At 42.3% G+C, this 12860-nt stretch overlaps 1 long non-coding RNA gene across 1 annotated transcript; it reads right to left on the bottom strand.

Moving 5' to 3' along the window:
- Nucleotides 1–2876: 2876 nt before the first annotated feature.
- LOC145881534 (uncharacterized) lies at nucleotides 2877–10153 on the bottom strand. The gene is made up of 2 exons (XR_014393082.1): nucleotides 8903–10153; nucleotides 2877–3665 (listed from the first exon to the last, which is right to left on the bottom strand). It is a non-coding gene; the product is annotated as an uncharacterized LOC145881534 (long non-coding RNA).
- Nucleotides 10154–12860: the final 2707 nt, after the last annotated feature.

The following is a 12860-nucleotide window of genomic DNA, read 5'->3' as shown; positions in this document are numbered from 1 at the left end:
ACACAATCATCTCCTTACCCTTGGTTACGTTGAGGGATAGGTTGTTATTCTGGCACCACCTGGCCAGGTCTCTGACCTCCTCCCTATAGGCTGTCTCATCGTTGTCGGTGATCAGGCTGTTGTGTTGTCTGCAAACTTAATGATGGTGTTGGAGTCGTGCCTGGCCATGCAGTCGTGGGTGAACAGGTAGTACAGGAGGGTACTGAGCACGCACCCCTGGGGGGCTCCAGTGTTGAGGATCAGCGTGGCAGATGTGTTGCTACCTACCCTCACCACCTGGGGCGGCCCGTCAGGAAGTCCAGGATCCAGTTGCAGAGGGAGGTGTTTAGTCCCAGGATCCTTAGCTTAGTGATGAGCTTTGAGGGTACTATAGTGTTGAACGCTGAGCTGTAGTCAATGAATAGCATTCTCACATAGGTGTTCTTTTTGTCCAGGTGGGAAAGGGCAGTGTGGAGTGCAATAGAGATTGCATCATCTGTAGATCTGTTTGGGCGGTATGCAAGTTGGAACGTGTCTAGGGTTTCTGGGATAATGGTGTTAATGTGAGCCATTACCAGCCTTTCAAAGCACTTCATGGCTACGGACGTGAGTGCTACGGGTCTGTAGTCATTTAGGCAGGTTGCCTTCATGTTCTTGGGCACAGGGACAATGGTGGTCTGCTTGAAACATGTTGGTATTACAGACTAAATCAGGGACACGTTGAAAATGTCAGTGAAGACACCTGCCAGTTCGTCAGCACATGCCCAGAGCACATGTCCTGGTAATCCGTCTGGCCCCGCAGCCTTGTGAATGTTGACCTGTTTAAAGGTCTTACTCATGTCGGCTACGGAGAGCGTGATCACACAGTTGTCCGGAACAGCTGATGCTCTCATGCATGCCTCGGTGTTGCTTGCCTCGAAGCGAGCATAGAAGTGATTTAACTTGTCTGGTAGGCTCGTGTCACTGGGCAGCTCGCGGCTGTGCTTCCCTTTGTAGTCTGTAATAGTTTGCAAGCCCTGCCACATAAGACGAGCGTCGGAGCCGGTGTAGTACGATTCAATCTTAGCCCTGTATTGACGCTTTGCCTGTTAGATGGTTTCTTCGGAGGGCATAGCAGGATTTCTTATAAGCTTCCGGGTTAGAGTCCTGCACCTTGAAAGCGGCAGCTCTACCCTTTAGCTCAGTGAGAATGTTGCCTGTAATCCATGGCTTCTGGTTGGGGTATGTACATACAGTCAATGTGGGGACAACGTCCTCGATGCACTGATTGATAAAGCCAGTGACTGATGTGGTGTACTACTCAATGCCATCGGAAGAATCCCGAGAACATGTTCCAGTCTGTGATAGCAAAATAGGCCTGTAGTTTAGCATCTGCTTCATCTGGCCACTTTTTTATAGACCGAGTCACTGGTGCTTCCTGCTTTCATTTTTGCTTGTAAGCAGGAATCAGGATGATAGAATTGTGGTCGGATTTACCAAATGGAGGGCGAGGGAGAGCTTTGTACGCGTCTCTGTGTGTGGAGTACAGCTAATCTAGAATTTTTTTCCCCTCTGGTTACACATTTAACATGTTGATAGAAATGAGGTAGAACTGATTTAAGTTTCCCTGCATTAAAGTCTCCGGCCACTAGGAGCGCCGCCTCTGGGTGAGTGGTTTCCTGTTTGCTTATTTCCTTATACAGCTGACTGAGTGGGGTCTTAGTGCCAGCATCCATCTGTGGTGGTAAATAAACAGCCACGAAAAGTATAGCTGAGAACTCTCTAGGCAGATAGTGTGGTCTGCAATTTATGACAAGATACTCTACTTCAGGCGAGCAAAATCTAGAATTCTATGTTACTGTCTCTTAGTATTCTATGTTGCTGTCTCTTGTCAACCATTTCTCATCCTGTCATGGTTGTTAAAAGTGTAAAAGTAAATAATTGTTTTTATAGTAATTTCACAGGCCTTTTCACCTCACCAGCAAATTCTTTGTTAACAATGTTTTACTTTTTCGCTGGCTATATTTAACCTGTTATACTTTGTGTAATTAAATAAAACTGATTAGAATCTATAGTGCATCTTGAAGTGATGCAGTCTATTGTGTGCTCATCCTACTTCTGTTCTCTCTCCATCTGCCCTCTTCTGTCACTTCCTGTGTCTTGTCTGTTGCTGTCTGTGTGTGGTCAGTTGCTGTCTCAGGTTCTTATTTGTTACGGTCTCCTTTGCCTATCCTCTTCTGTTATGGCCTGTTCTGTTCTTCTGGTGTCTCTTTCCATCCAATCCTATTCTTCTGTTGCTGTCTCTGTGTATTGTCTGGTGTGTCTCTTTAGTTTTGCAATCCAAAACGGTCAAGGAGATACTGGGATAACTTAACTTGTTTTGGGCATGTTTCCAGGTCACCTAAATCATCCTCTTTGGTATGGTTTGATGTGGGTGTATTGTGTGTATGTTCACAAGTGGGAAGAGTTAGCCAAATTATTTTGCAAATTAGCTTCAGCCGGTTGGTGTGCGACCTGACTTTGACATTGGATATCCTATCTCCGGGGCTAGTTAGGGACCATCAATAAATTACACAATTTAAATGAGACTATAAATTAATTAAATGCATTCAATATTTGTATATGAATTTCAACAATTTATAGTTGATTCTAGGTTTTTAAGCTATTGGAATTTAAATTTAAATTTTAACATCTATTTTAACATATTGAACTATGTAATTTACCAATTGTCCTTAACTTAACTACCACGGGCATTACAATTGGGTTGCATGCAGCTGCACTCTGAATTGATGATAACTTGTGTGCTGCCAACTGTGGGCAGGATTGAAACAAACCCAAGCTTCATTTACTTTGTGATACAATCATGACTACAAGTCTCACAAAACTCTGTTTTGGACGAGACTGACTTTATGACCAAGTTCAGGTAAAGTTTTTATTTAAAACATTTAAGGGGTGTGGGGGGTCGAGGTGAGGAGGAGGATTATTTAAGATACTGTTTGAAGAGGGAGGGTTTCAGATGTTTTTGGAAGATGGGCAGGGACTCTGTTGTCCTAGCTTCAGAGGGAAGATGGTATTACCATTGGGGTGCCAGGAAAGAGTCGAGCATGGACTGGGCTGAGCGGGAGCTGCCCTCCCCGTAGGGGTGGGAGGGCCAAGAGACCTGAGGTGGCAGAACAAAGTGCTCGGGTTGGGATGTAGGGTTTGAGCATAGCCTAAATGTAGGGAGGGGCCGTTCCTCTTGCTGTAGGTAAGCACCATGGTGTTGTAGTGGATGCAAGCTTCGACTGGAAGCCATTGGAGTGTGCAGAGGAGCGAGGTGACGTGAGAACTTTGGAAGGTTGAAAACCAGGTGAGCTGCTGTGTTCTGGATAAGTTGCAGGGGTTTGATGGCACAAGCGGGAAGTCTAGCCAACAGCGAGTTGCAGTAGTGCAGACGGGAGATGACAAGTGCCTGGATTAGGACCTGCGCCGCTTCCTGTGTGAGGTAGGGTCGTACTCTACGGATGTTGTAGAGCAGGAACCTGCAGGAGTGGGTCACTGCTTTGATGTTGGCAGAGAACTACAGGATGTTGTCCAGGGTCACGCCAAGGTTCTTTGGGACACTTTGGAGTTGTCAACCGGGAGGAAGAGCAGTTCCATCTTGTAGAGCTTGAGGTGGTGGGCTGACATCCAAGTTGAGATATCTGCCAGGCACGCAGTGTCGCCACCTGGGTGTCAGAAGGGGGGGAAAGGAGAAAAGTAGTAGAGTGTCATTCGTAGAGCAAGTTCAAGTTTGTTTATTTGTCACATACATGGAATACTAAGTGCAATGAAATGCTGACTTGCAGGTTAACCCCTTGTCAAAGCAACAACAATAGAACAAGTATGTAGCTAATTGAATAAAAATAGTAATACTAATATATATATATATATATATATATATATATTTTTTTTTTACAAATAGTTACATATGGAATGTATGGAAATAAGACATGAGCCAAACATGTTTGCTGGTAGAATGGAAAAGGTTATAAGACTATGATTCATTTAATTTTGTCAGTTCTACCACCTCAACACTGCTAATTTTAAACAGGGTGAATTATAATGTTCAGTAAAGTTCAGCTTCTGTCCACATGGGGGCACTGTGTCACTGTCAGAAGATATGTATTTTTTTTTTTTTTTTATGAAACTATTTTTTTATATATATATATATATATTTTTTTTATTTTTATTTTTTTAACAGTAACATGCAAAACATAAACATAACATCCAGAGGGATTCCAAAGAAGTGAGAAAAAAAAGAAAAAAACTATTCAACATTATATCAAATCAAATACAGCCTTATAGCGAATACATTTTTTTGACATTTTGTTTTGTATACGTTTTAAAGACTCTAAATAGTTTTCCAAACCAGATAAAAGAATTTAAAAAAGGGTATTTTTCTTCATAAATTTTGATTTGTGTATGAAATATTTTCCTAATAAAATAAAGAGATTTATGACATACTCATGTTCAATTGTGGAATCAGTGTAGTAAAATAAAATGTCAAACGTAGAAATTTTAATGGTTGTATGCAATTTGAGGCCAAGATGTATTTTTACATCAGTCCAGAACACTTCACTATATAAACAATTACAGAATAAGTGTTCAATAGATTCAGTTTCTAGTTCACAAAAACTGCATTCACTGGTAACATCAAGTATATATTTAGAAATCAAGCTATTACACGGATAGAATCTATGGATTATCTTAAAGGAGATCTCCTTTACTTTATTGGTCACCATAAATTTGTGTGGAGTGAGCCAAGCACGGCGCCAGTTTACATCAAACGATGAAGCCCAACAAAATATCGCAGAGGGAATAGACTTCCTGTAGAAAATATCCCTTAATAAACGATTGTTGAATTTCTTATCTAGTAGACCAATGCCATTCACCTGAATATCGCTTACAATCGGAGATATTTCCAAATATGCATTATTCTGAAGTAAAGTTTTTATCCCACTAGGTATAGCTTTAATAACAGTGTCATATTCCTTGCTTGAAACCTCAAAGTTGTATCTTTCCATAAATTCTCTCCGTGTAAATAGACTCCCACTAATATTAACTAATTGGCTGACAAGGACAATGTTTTTCGAGAACCATTTATGGTTAAATAACATCTTGTTTCTTTATAATATCGACCCATTGTTCCATATAAAACATTTATGAGGTGAAAAGTGGTCTTTATACAACAAAGCCCAGCACATTAAGATCATTCATAGCCTTAAGATTTTTGGTGATCTTTTCACCAAGGTAGGTTACAGTATCTTTTTCAGAGATGTTACAATCTGCTGGATTGACAGCTCCTTTCAAAACAAACATCTCACATTTGTAAAGATTTTATACCAAACCTGAGATTTTAGAGAACTGCTTCACGATATCCAATGCTAATCTAGCTTGAGACACATTTTTCAAAAAAAGTGAGGTGTCATCCACCAGTTGGGATATCTTGATCTCTCTGGCCTGGAATGTAATGCCTTCAAATTGACTTTTATGAACTAATGAGCATAACATTTGAGATACTAACAAAAATAAAAAAGGTGAAATTGGACAACCTTGTCGTATTCCTTTGTAAATGTTAACCCTCGAGGATGTTCCATGACAGAGTTTGAGAAAGCTATTGCCACCATTATACAGAGTTCTAATAGCATCAACAAAAAACGACAACATTTCAAATGCTTAAGACAATCAAAGATAAAATTGTGACTTACTGTATCAAATGCTTTCTGAAAATCCCAAAATAGGATAACAGGGAAGTCATCTAATAGATCACAATACTCAACCAAGTCTAACACCAGCCTCAGATTATTAGATATATGGCGCCCTTTCATAAACCCTGATTGACATTCATCAATCAGATCATTTAAGCAAGACTTTAACCTTTTTGCAAAGATTAAGGCTATAATTTTGTAGTCATTATTTAGGAGTGTGATTGGACGCCAATTATCAATACTTAGGACATCCTTGTGTGGTTTAGGTATAAGAGAGGCAGGTAGTTCTCCCTTCTTTATAGCCTCCTTAAATGTTTCAAGTAAAAAAGGTGCTATTTCTTCAAAGAAGGTTTAGTAAAATTCAGATGTTAATCCATCACAACCTGGAGATTTGTTCTTTTTTAACTGAGCAACCCCGTACTGGATGTCCATAATGATCTTGGCAACAAGACTGATTGAGTTCTTCACTAACCGAATTAACATTCTCTATAGAATCAAGGAGATCCTTAGAGTCACTCAAAATTTTTATTTATTTATTTTATTTCACCTTTATTTAACCAGGTAGGCAAGTTGAGAACAAGTTCTCATTTACAATTGCGACCTGGCCAAGATAAAGCAAAGCAGTTCGACAACATACAAAAACACTGAGTTACACATGGAGTAAAACAACATACAATCAATGATGCAGTAGAAGAAAAGAAAAAAAAGACTATATACAATGTGAGCAAATGATGTGAGATAATGGAGGTAAAGGCAAAAAAATGCCATGGTGGCAAAGTAAATAAAGTATAGCAAGAAAAACACTGGAATGGTAGATTTGTAGTTTGAAGAAAGTTCAAAGATAAAATATAAATAATATGGTGCAAAGGAGCAAAATAAATAAAATAAATAAATACAGTAGGGGAAGCGGTAGTAGTTTGGGCTAAATTATAGATGGGCTATGTACAGGTGCAGTGATCTGTGAGCTGCTCTGACAGCTGGTGCTTAAAGCTAGTGAGGGAGATAAGTGTTTCCAGTTTCAGAGATTTTTGTAGTTCGTTCCAGTCATTGGCAGCAGAGAACTGGAAGGAGAGACGACCAAAGGAGGAGTTGGCTTTAGGGGTGACCAGAGAGATATACCTGCTGGAGCGCGTGCTACAGGTGGGTGCTGCTATGGTGACCAGTGAGTGGAGATAAGGGGGGACTTTACCTAGCAGGGTCTTGTAGATGACCTGGAGCCAATGTGTTTGGCGACGATTATGAAGCGAAGGCCAGCCAACGAGAGCGTACAGGTCGCAGTGGTGGGTAGTATATGGGGCTTTGGTGACAAAACGGATGGCACTGTGATAGACTGCATCCAGCTTGTTGAGTAGGGTATTGGAAGCTATTTTGTAAATGACATCGCCGAAGTCGAGGATTGGTAGGATGGTCAGTTTTACGAGGGTATGTTTGGCAGCATGAGTGAAGGATGCTTTGTTGCGAAATAGGAAGCCAATTCGAGATTTCACTTTGGATTGGAGATGATTGATGTGAGTCTGGAAGGAGAGTTTACAGTCTAACCAGACACCTAGGTATTTGTAGTTGTCCACAAATTCTAAGTTAGAACCGTCCAGAGAAGTGATGCTGGACAGGCGGGCAGGTGCAGGCAGCGATCGGTTGAAGAGCATGCATTTAGTTTTACTTGTGTTTAGGAGCAGTTGGAGACCACGGAAGGAGAGTTGAATGGCATTGAAGCTCGTCTGGAGGGTTGTTAACACAGTGTCCAAAGAAGGGCCAGAAGTGTACATAATGGTGTCGTCTGCGTAAATTGTTATCTAAGGAGTAAAGATTCTCATAAAACTTAGTGGTAAAGTCTGATAACAACTCTCTATCCTCAGTGGTAACCCCATTAAGTTTCCGAAGTGTGTTGAGTTCCCCTCTCCTCTTCTCCAAATTAAAAAAGTATCTACTGTTCTTTTCACCTTTTTCAAGCCATTGTTTTCTAGATCTTATGAAAGCTCCTCTAGCCTTTTCCTCATACAATGTATCTAGTTGATTCTGTAAATCATTCAATTTAGCTTTCTCATTAAGATCAAGATGCTCAATCTTTGTGATATCGGCAATTGTTTTAGAGAGTTCAGCTACCTCACATCTCCATCTTAAGGCAAGCCGTTTTCCATAAGTAATACAGGCTGAGCGGATTTTAAATTTCAGCAGTTCCCAATATTTCCCATATTCTGCATTAGATGTAGCTAAACTCCAGTAAACAGAAATAAAATTCTTAATCACATTTTTTAAATCATCATGCAATAACAATGAGTTATTTAATTTCCAGTAACCACCAGAGTATTTCTTACCATCATTACTGCACATTCTTACAGTCAACCATATGACTTTATGATCCGTCAGGACTGCAGGCAGTATTTTTACCTCTACAGTGTTGGGCTCAAGACTAGAGGTTATCACCCACAAATAAATTCTTGATTGTAGTGAACGATCTCTATTACTCCATGTCTACTGTATCTCTCCAGGGTTTTTTTACTCTCCATATGTCAATTAAGTCCAGGCTTTGGCAGAAATTCACCAACTTGTTCACACCAATGTTAGGCCTATGAGGCAATCTATCAGTCTCATTAGAATAAACCATATTAAAATCTCCACCAACTATAATCTGACTGGATGGATATTTTCTCAGAAGGCTTTTAAGAATTTCTTCAATTTCCTCTAGAAGTAAGTTATTTGGAGGACTAGAACAGTATCCATATACATTACACAACACAAATAATCTGTCCATGTGGTTGATGACCGCTACTAGCCAATGTCCATTGGAGTCCATTTAAGTAAACAAAAATTTCCCTTTGAAATTTTGTGCTAAAATTGCAACCCCAGCTAAATGATTAGTCCCGTGGGCCAAAAAAATGTCACTGCCCCACTGATTTTTAGAATAATTATAGTCCTCTTTGCATGAATGTGTTTCTTGAACGAATACAAGATCTGCGTTGCAGTCCTTACAAAAAAAAAGCTTTTCTCTTCAACAGGTTTCCTATCCCATCCCCCTGGCATTGATTGACATAAACTTCAAGTCCATATCTATAGAATAGAAAGAAAAATCCTATGCAATCTCAACTTTACCCTCTCTATAAAAAGTTGCTTCATATATGTATTAACAGAAGTCTTAACTTGTAAAACAGTAACACCATGTTTCAAAAGTAGAACGTTCAGTTTGCAGTGAGGAAGGAACTACCTTGTAAACCTACCGACAGAACAAATCACCCCGGTCGTATTTCTTTTCCGTTGACGAAAAAGGCTCTGATTCCCCTGTAGTCTCCACCCTTTCCTTGATTTCGGGCCTGTTGTACAAGAGGCCATAATTTTGCCTTTGCTGCCTTGTCTGCTGCAGTTAAGTCCTCCCCGAATCTAAGTTTTCTCTCTTTCAGAAAGGCGCTTTCCTTTGCTTTCTTCCAAACTGCATCTCTCGCTGTGCGAAAAGCAAACTGGATGATGATCGAGCAGCTGACGATGGCATCTTGTTTCTTCCCAATACGATGAGCAACATCCACAGCCATATACATATATCAATCGGGGAAGTCCGGTGCCACACGGTTACAGATGTCTCTTACTAAGCGCTTCACATTCTCATCCTGGTCCTCGGGGACATCGTAAAGCCGTAGCCCCCACCTTCTCCGGTATCGCTCTGCTTCCGATAAGCGCTCTTGCATGTCTACGATGGTCTTCTCCTGAGCAGTGCATTTCTCAGATGTAGCAGTGTTTGCAAGTTTAAGCTCCTCGATACTCTTGTATGCGTGATTCAGAGAGGTCTCGAGGTCAACAATTTTTTATGTGTTTTCGCATATAATTTTCTCCAGGTCATCGGCTCTTTCGTTTATCTTTGCAGAGACAGCATCGATTATGTTGACCTGTAGTTTGCGCAAAGACAATTCTGTGTCTTTTTGGGTGCAGGACTATTGACTGCATTTTCAGAATCAACGGAATGTCCAGAATCCATTTCTTCTCCTGAGGAGTCAGGTGGCGGTTTTTCTCAACGTATGAGTGCTCAGCTAGCAACTGCCTTCTCCTCACTTTGCTCTTTTGCACATTTTTTCCTTCCATTTCTCAAAGTTTTGAATCAAATTATCGGTCAACTAAGCGTTGTTCTCTATTGTGTTTACTATAAGCCAAGTTCCGTTACATTTAAGTAAGTTTGAGAGGGATAAAAGTTAAGGTTACTCGGAGCAAGCTGAAATCTCGTCTGCACTCGCCGCCATCTTCCAGACGTCCCTGTCAGAAGATATGTGCTTCAGTCAGAAAAACTTTCTCTCTTCTCGGTCTCAGCTAGCTAGCCAGCCAGTAGCTACTGAACTAGCCAGCCAAGCTAGCTACAGAAATGAAACCCATCAAATACACTAGCTGGAAATATACACTTTTCCTAATATCGTGACTTTTATCAACATCCTTAGCTTGCCCATCCACTTAATATATTGTTAAATAACTCTGACCGACACCCACTAGCTTAAGGATGCTGAGTGCTTAACCATAGCTTATTAGCAGTAGCCAACCCTAAAATCAGATTTATGCTTGATCTGAAAATATGATCTGGACATCTGTGGAGGCCAAATCAAGTTCCTTAAAGGCTTTGCATGGTTAATCAGATGTCTGCAGTGGCTGTACAGCATTTACTGCGATATAACCTCTTATGACCTCTGTAGAAGTCAGGGCACACATACGTCTTGCGCTTGGCAAAGCAGAGCTGCTGTGAAGGAAGTTGTCAAGGAAGTGAGTTTGTGTTCAAACAGGACCTCACTCCCCCACCTACAGTCAACCAATCATGTCAATGCAGAGCTATATGGAGCCCTCCACATTGTAAAAGCCAATTTATCCCTGATCCGAGCTTCATGTGATCGGAGTTTCCATATGGCGGGTGTGACGCAATTTGCGGAGCCTCCAGAGGCATGCAGAGGCCCAAGTGAGCTCCATTCCACATCACGCCTCCTAACATTTTTAACAATGTGGAGGGCTCTGTATAGCTACGCATTGACAACAGCCCTGACTTCTGCAGAGGCCGGATCGTAGTAAATACTGTGTGGCCAACGCAGATGCTGAATTGACCATGCTGCTAGGTTTATGCTGACGGAGACTAGCTAGTTAGCTACCACCAACCCTGCAAAAACCATAAAACTAGGAAACTCTGTCATTTCTGACTTGCTAACTGGTTAAATGCGGCACGTGTATAACCATTTCGAAAATGTCAGAGTTTCCTTGTTCCGACTAGCAAGTGGCATAATGCCCCGTTCACATCGTGACGTATTTCATTACGCCGTATGCCTACTTTCATTACGCCATACGCCTTCTTCTCCCTACTGAACTAACAAATGTAGTGTTTGTAATGCAAGATGGGGGAGAGCCTGTTTCTCGTCAGAGATTGCATTTATTTTGATAGACTGCAAAATATCACCATTCGAGACAGGATAAATATATTGTTTCAGGTGATAATAAAACATGTTTCGATTACTTAGTTTTTTCCCAACATGTTTCTCTAACATTATTACAAATCAAGCTAGCTCGCACGGCAGAGCAGCTCGCTAGCTAGCTGAACGCTAGGCTAGGTTGAAGATACTATTGTAGCTAGCGACCTCCACTTAAAAAAACTTTATTACCATCACAATAAAATTAAACAGGAGGCAACAGTCATTTAATATAATTGTTTTAAACAGGGTGAATTATGTTTCAGTAAAGTTCAGCATCTGTCCACAGGGGGGCACCGTGTCACTGTCAGAAGATAAGTGCTTCAGTCAGAAAAACGTTCTCTCTTCTCGGTCTCAGCTAGCTCTTACAGAAGAAGTTCTGAATATCCATATTTTCTCTGTGCTTGCTGCAGATTCTGCCTGAGTGATGACATTGACATCTAACTGGTGCTTTAGGGGTGGGGTCAAGGGATGTGAGCGGTCCGCTGCGTTGTGAAATCTATACCAATCACAGCAGGCACTGTGTCACTCCAGGGGCTTTCTTGCAGCGCCTGCACCGTTTCTGCCTTCCACCCCACTGCGCCACTGGTCGTACAGCCCCAGCCTTCACGCTGCTTCCACTTCAAGCCGCAGCCCATGCCACTGCAGCCGATGCCGCACCAGCCCTCGCCAGGCTATGGGGGTAAACATGAACCCTTCTCCTGCCACCCCTCCTCACCCACAGCCTCACCCGTTCAAGGTCACTTCCACCACCCCTTGTCCTGGGAGACTATCGCCCTGTAGCACTCACTTCCGTCATCATGAAGTGCTTTGAGAGACTAGTCAAGGACCATATCACCTCCACCCTACCTGACACCCTAAACCCACTCCTATTTGCTTACCGCCCCAATAGGTCCACAGACGACGCAATCGCAATCACACTGCACACTGCCCTAACCCATCTGGACAAGAGGAATACCTATGTAAGAATGCTGTTCATCGACTACAGCTCAGCATTTAACACCATAGTACCCTCCAAACTCGTCATTAACTTCGAGATCCTGGGTCTCGACCCCGCCCTGTGCAACTGGGTCCTGGACTTCCTGACGGGCCGCCCCCAGGTGGTGAGGGTAGGTAACAACATCTCCACCTCGCTGATCCTCAACACTGGGGCCCCACAAGGGTGCGTTCTCAGCCCTCTCCTGTACTCCCTGTTCACCCATGACTGTAGGTTGCAGACGACACTACAGTGGTAGGCTTGATTACCAACAACGACGAGACGACCTACAGGGAGGAGGTGAGGGCCCTCGGAGTGTGGTGTCAGGAATATAACCTCACATTCAATGTCAACAAAACAAAGAAAATGATCGTGGACTTCAGGAATCAGCAGAGGGAGCATCCCCCTATCCACATCGACGGGAGAGTAGTGGAGAAGGTGGAAAGTTTTAAGTTCCTCGCCGTACACATCATGGACAAACTGAAATGGTCCACCCACACAGACAGCGTGGAGAAGAAGGCACAGCAGCGCCTCTTCAACCTCAGGAGGCTGAAGAAATTTGGCTTGTCACCAAAAACAATCACAAACTTTTACAGATGCACAATCGAGAGCATCCTGTCAGGCTGCCTCACCGCCTGGTACGGCAACTCCTCCGCCCACAACCGTAAGGCTCTCCAGAGGGTAGTGAGGTCTGCACAACGCATCACCGGGGGCAAACTACCTGCCCTCCAGGACACCTGCACCACCCGATGTCACAGGAAGGCCAAAAAGATCATC

Source organism: Salmo salar, chromosome 08, assembly GCF_965601325.2.
Source record: "Salmo salar chromosome 08, fSalSal1, whole genome shotgun sequence".
NCBI classification, from domain to species: Eukaryota; Metazoa; Chordata; class Actinopteri; order Salmoniformes; family Salmonidae; genus Salmo; species Salmo salar.
This window is presented reverse-complemented; position numbering and strand designations above follow the sequence as displayed.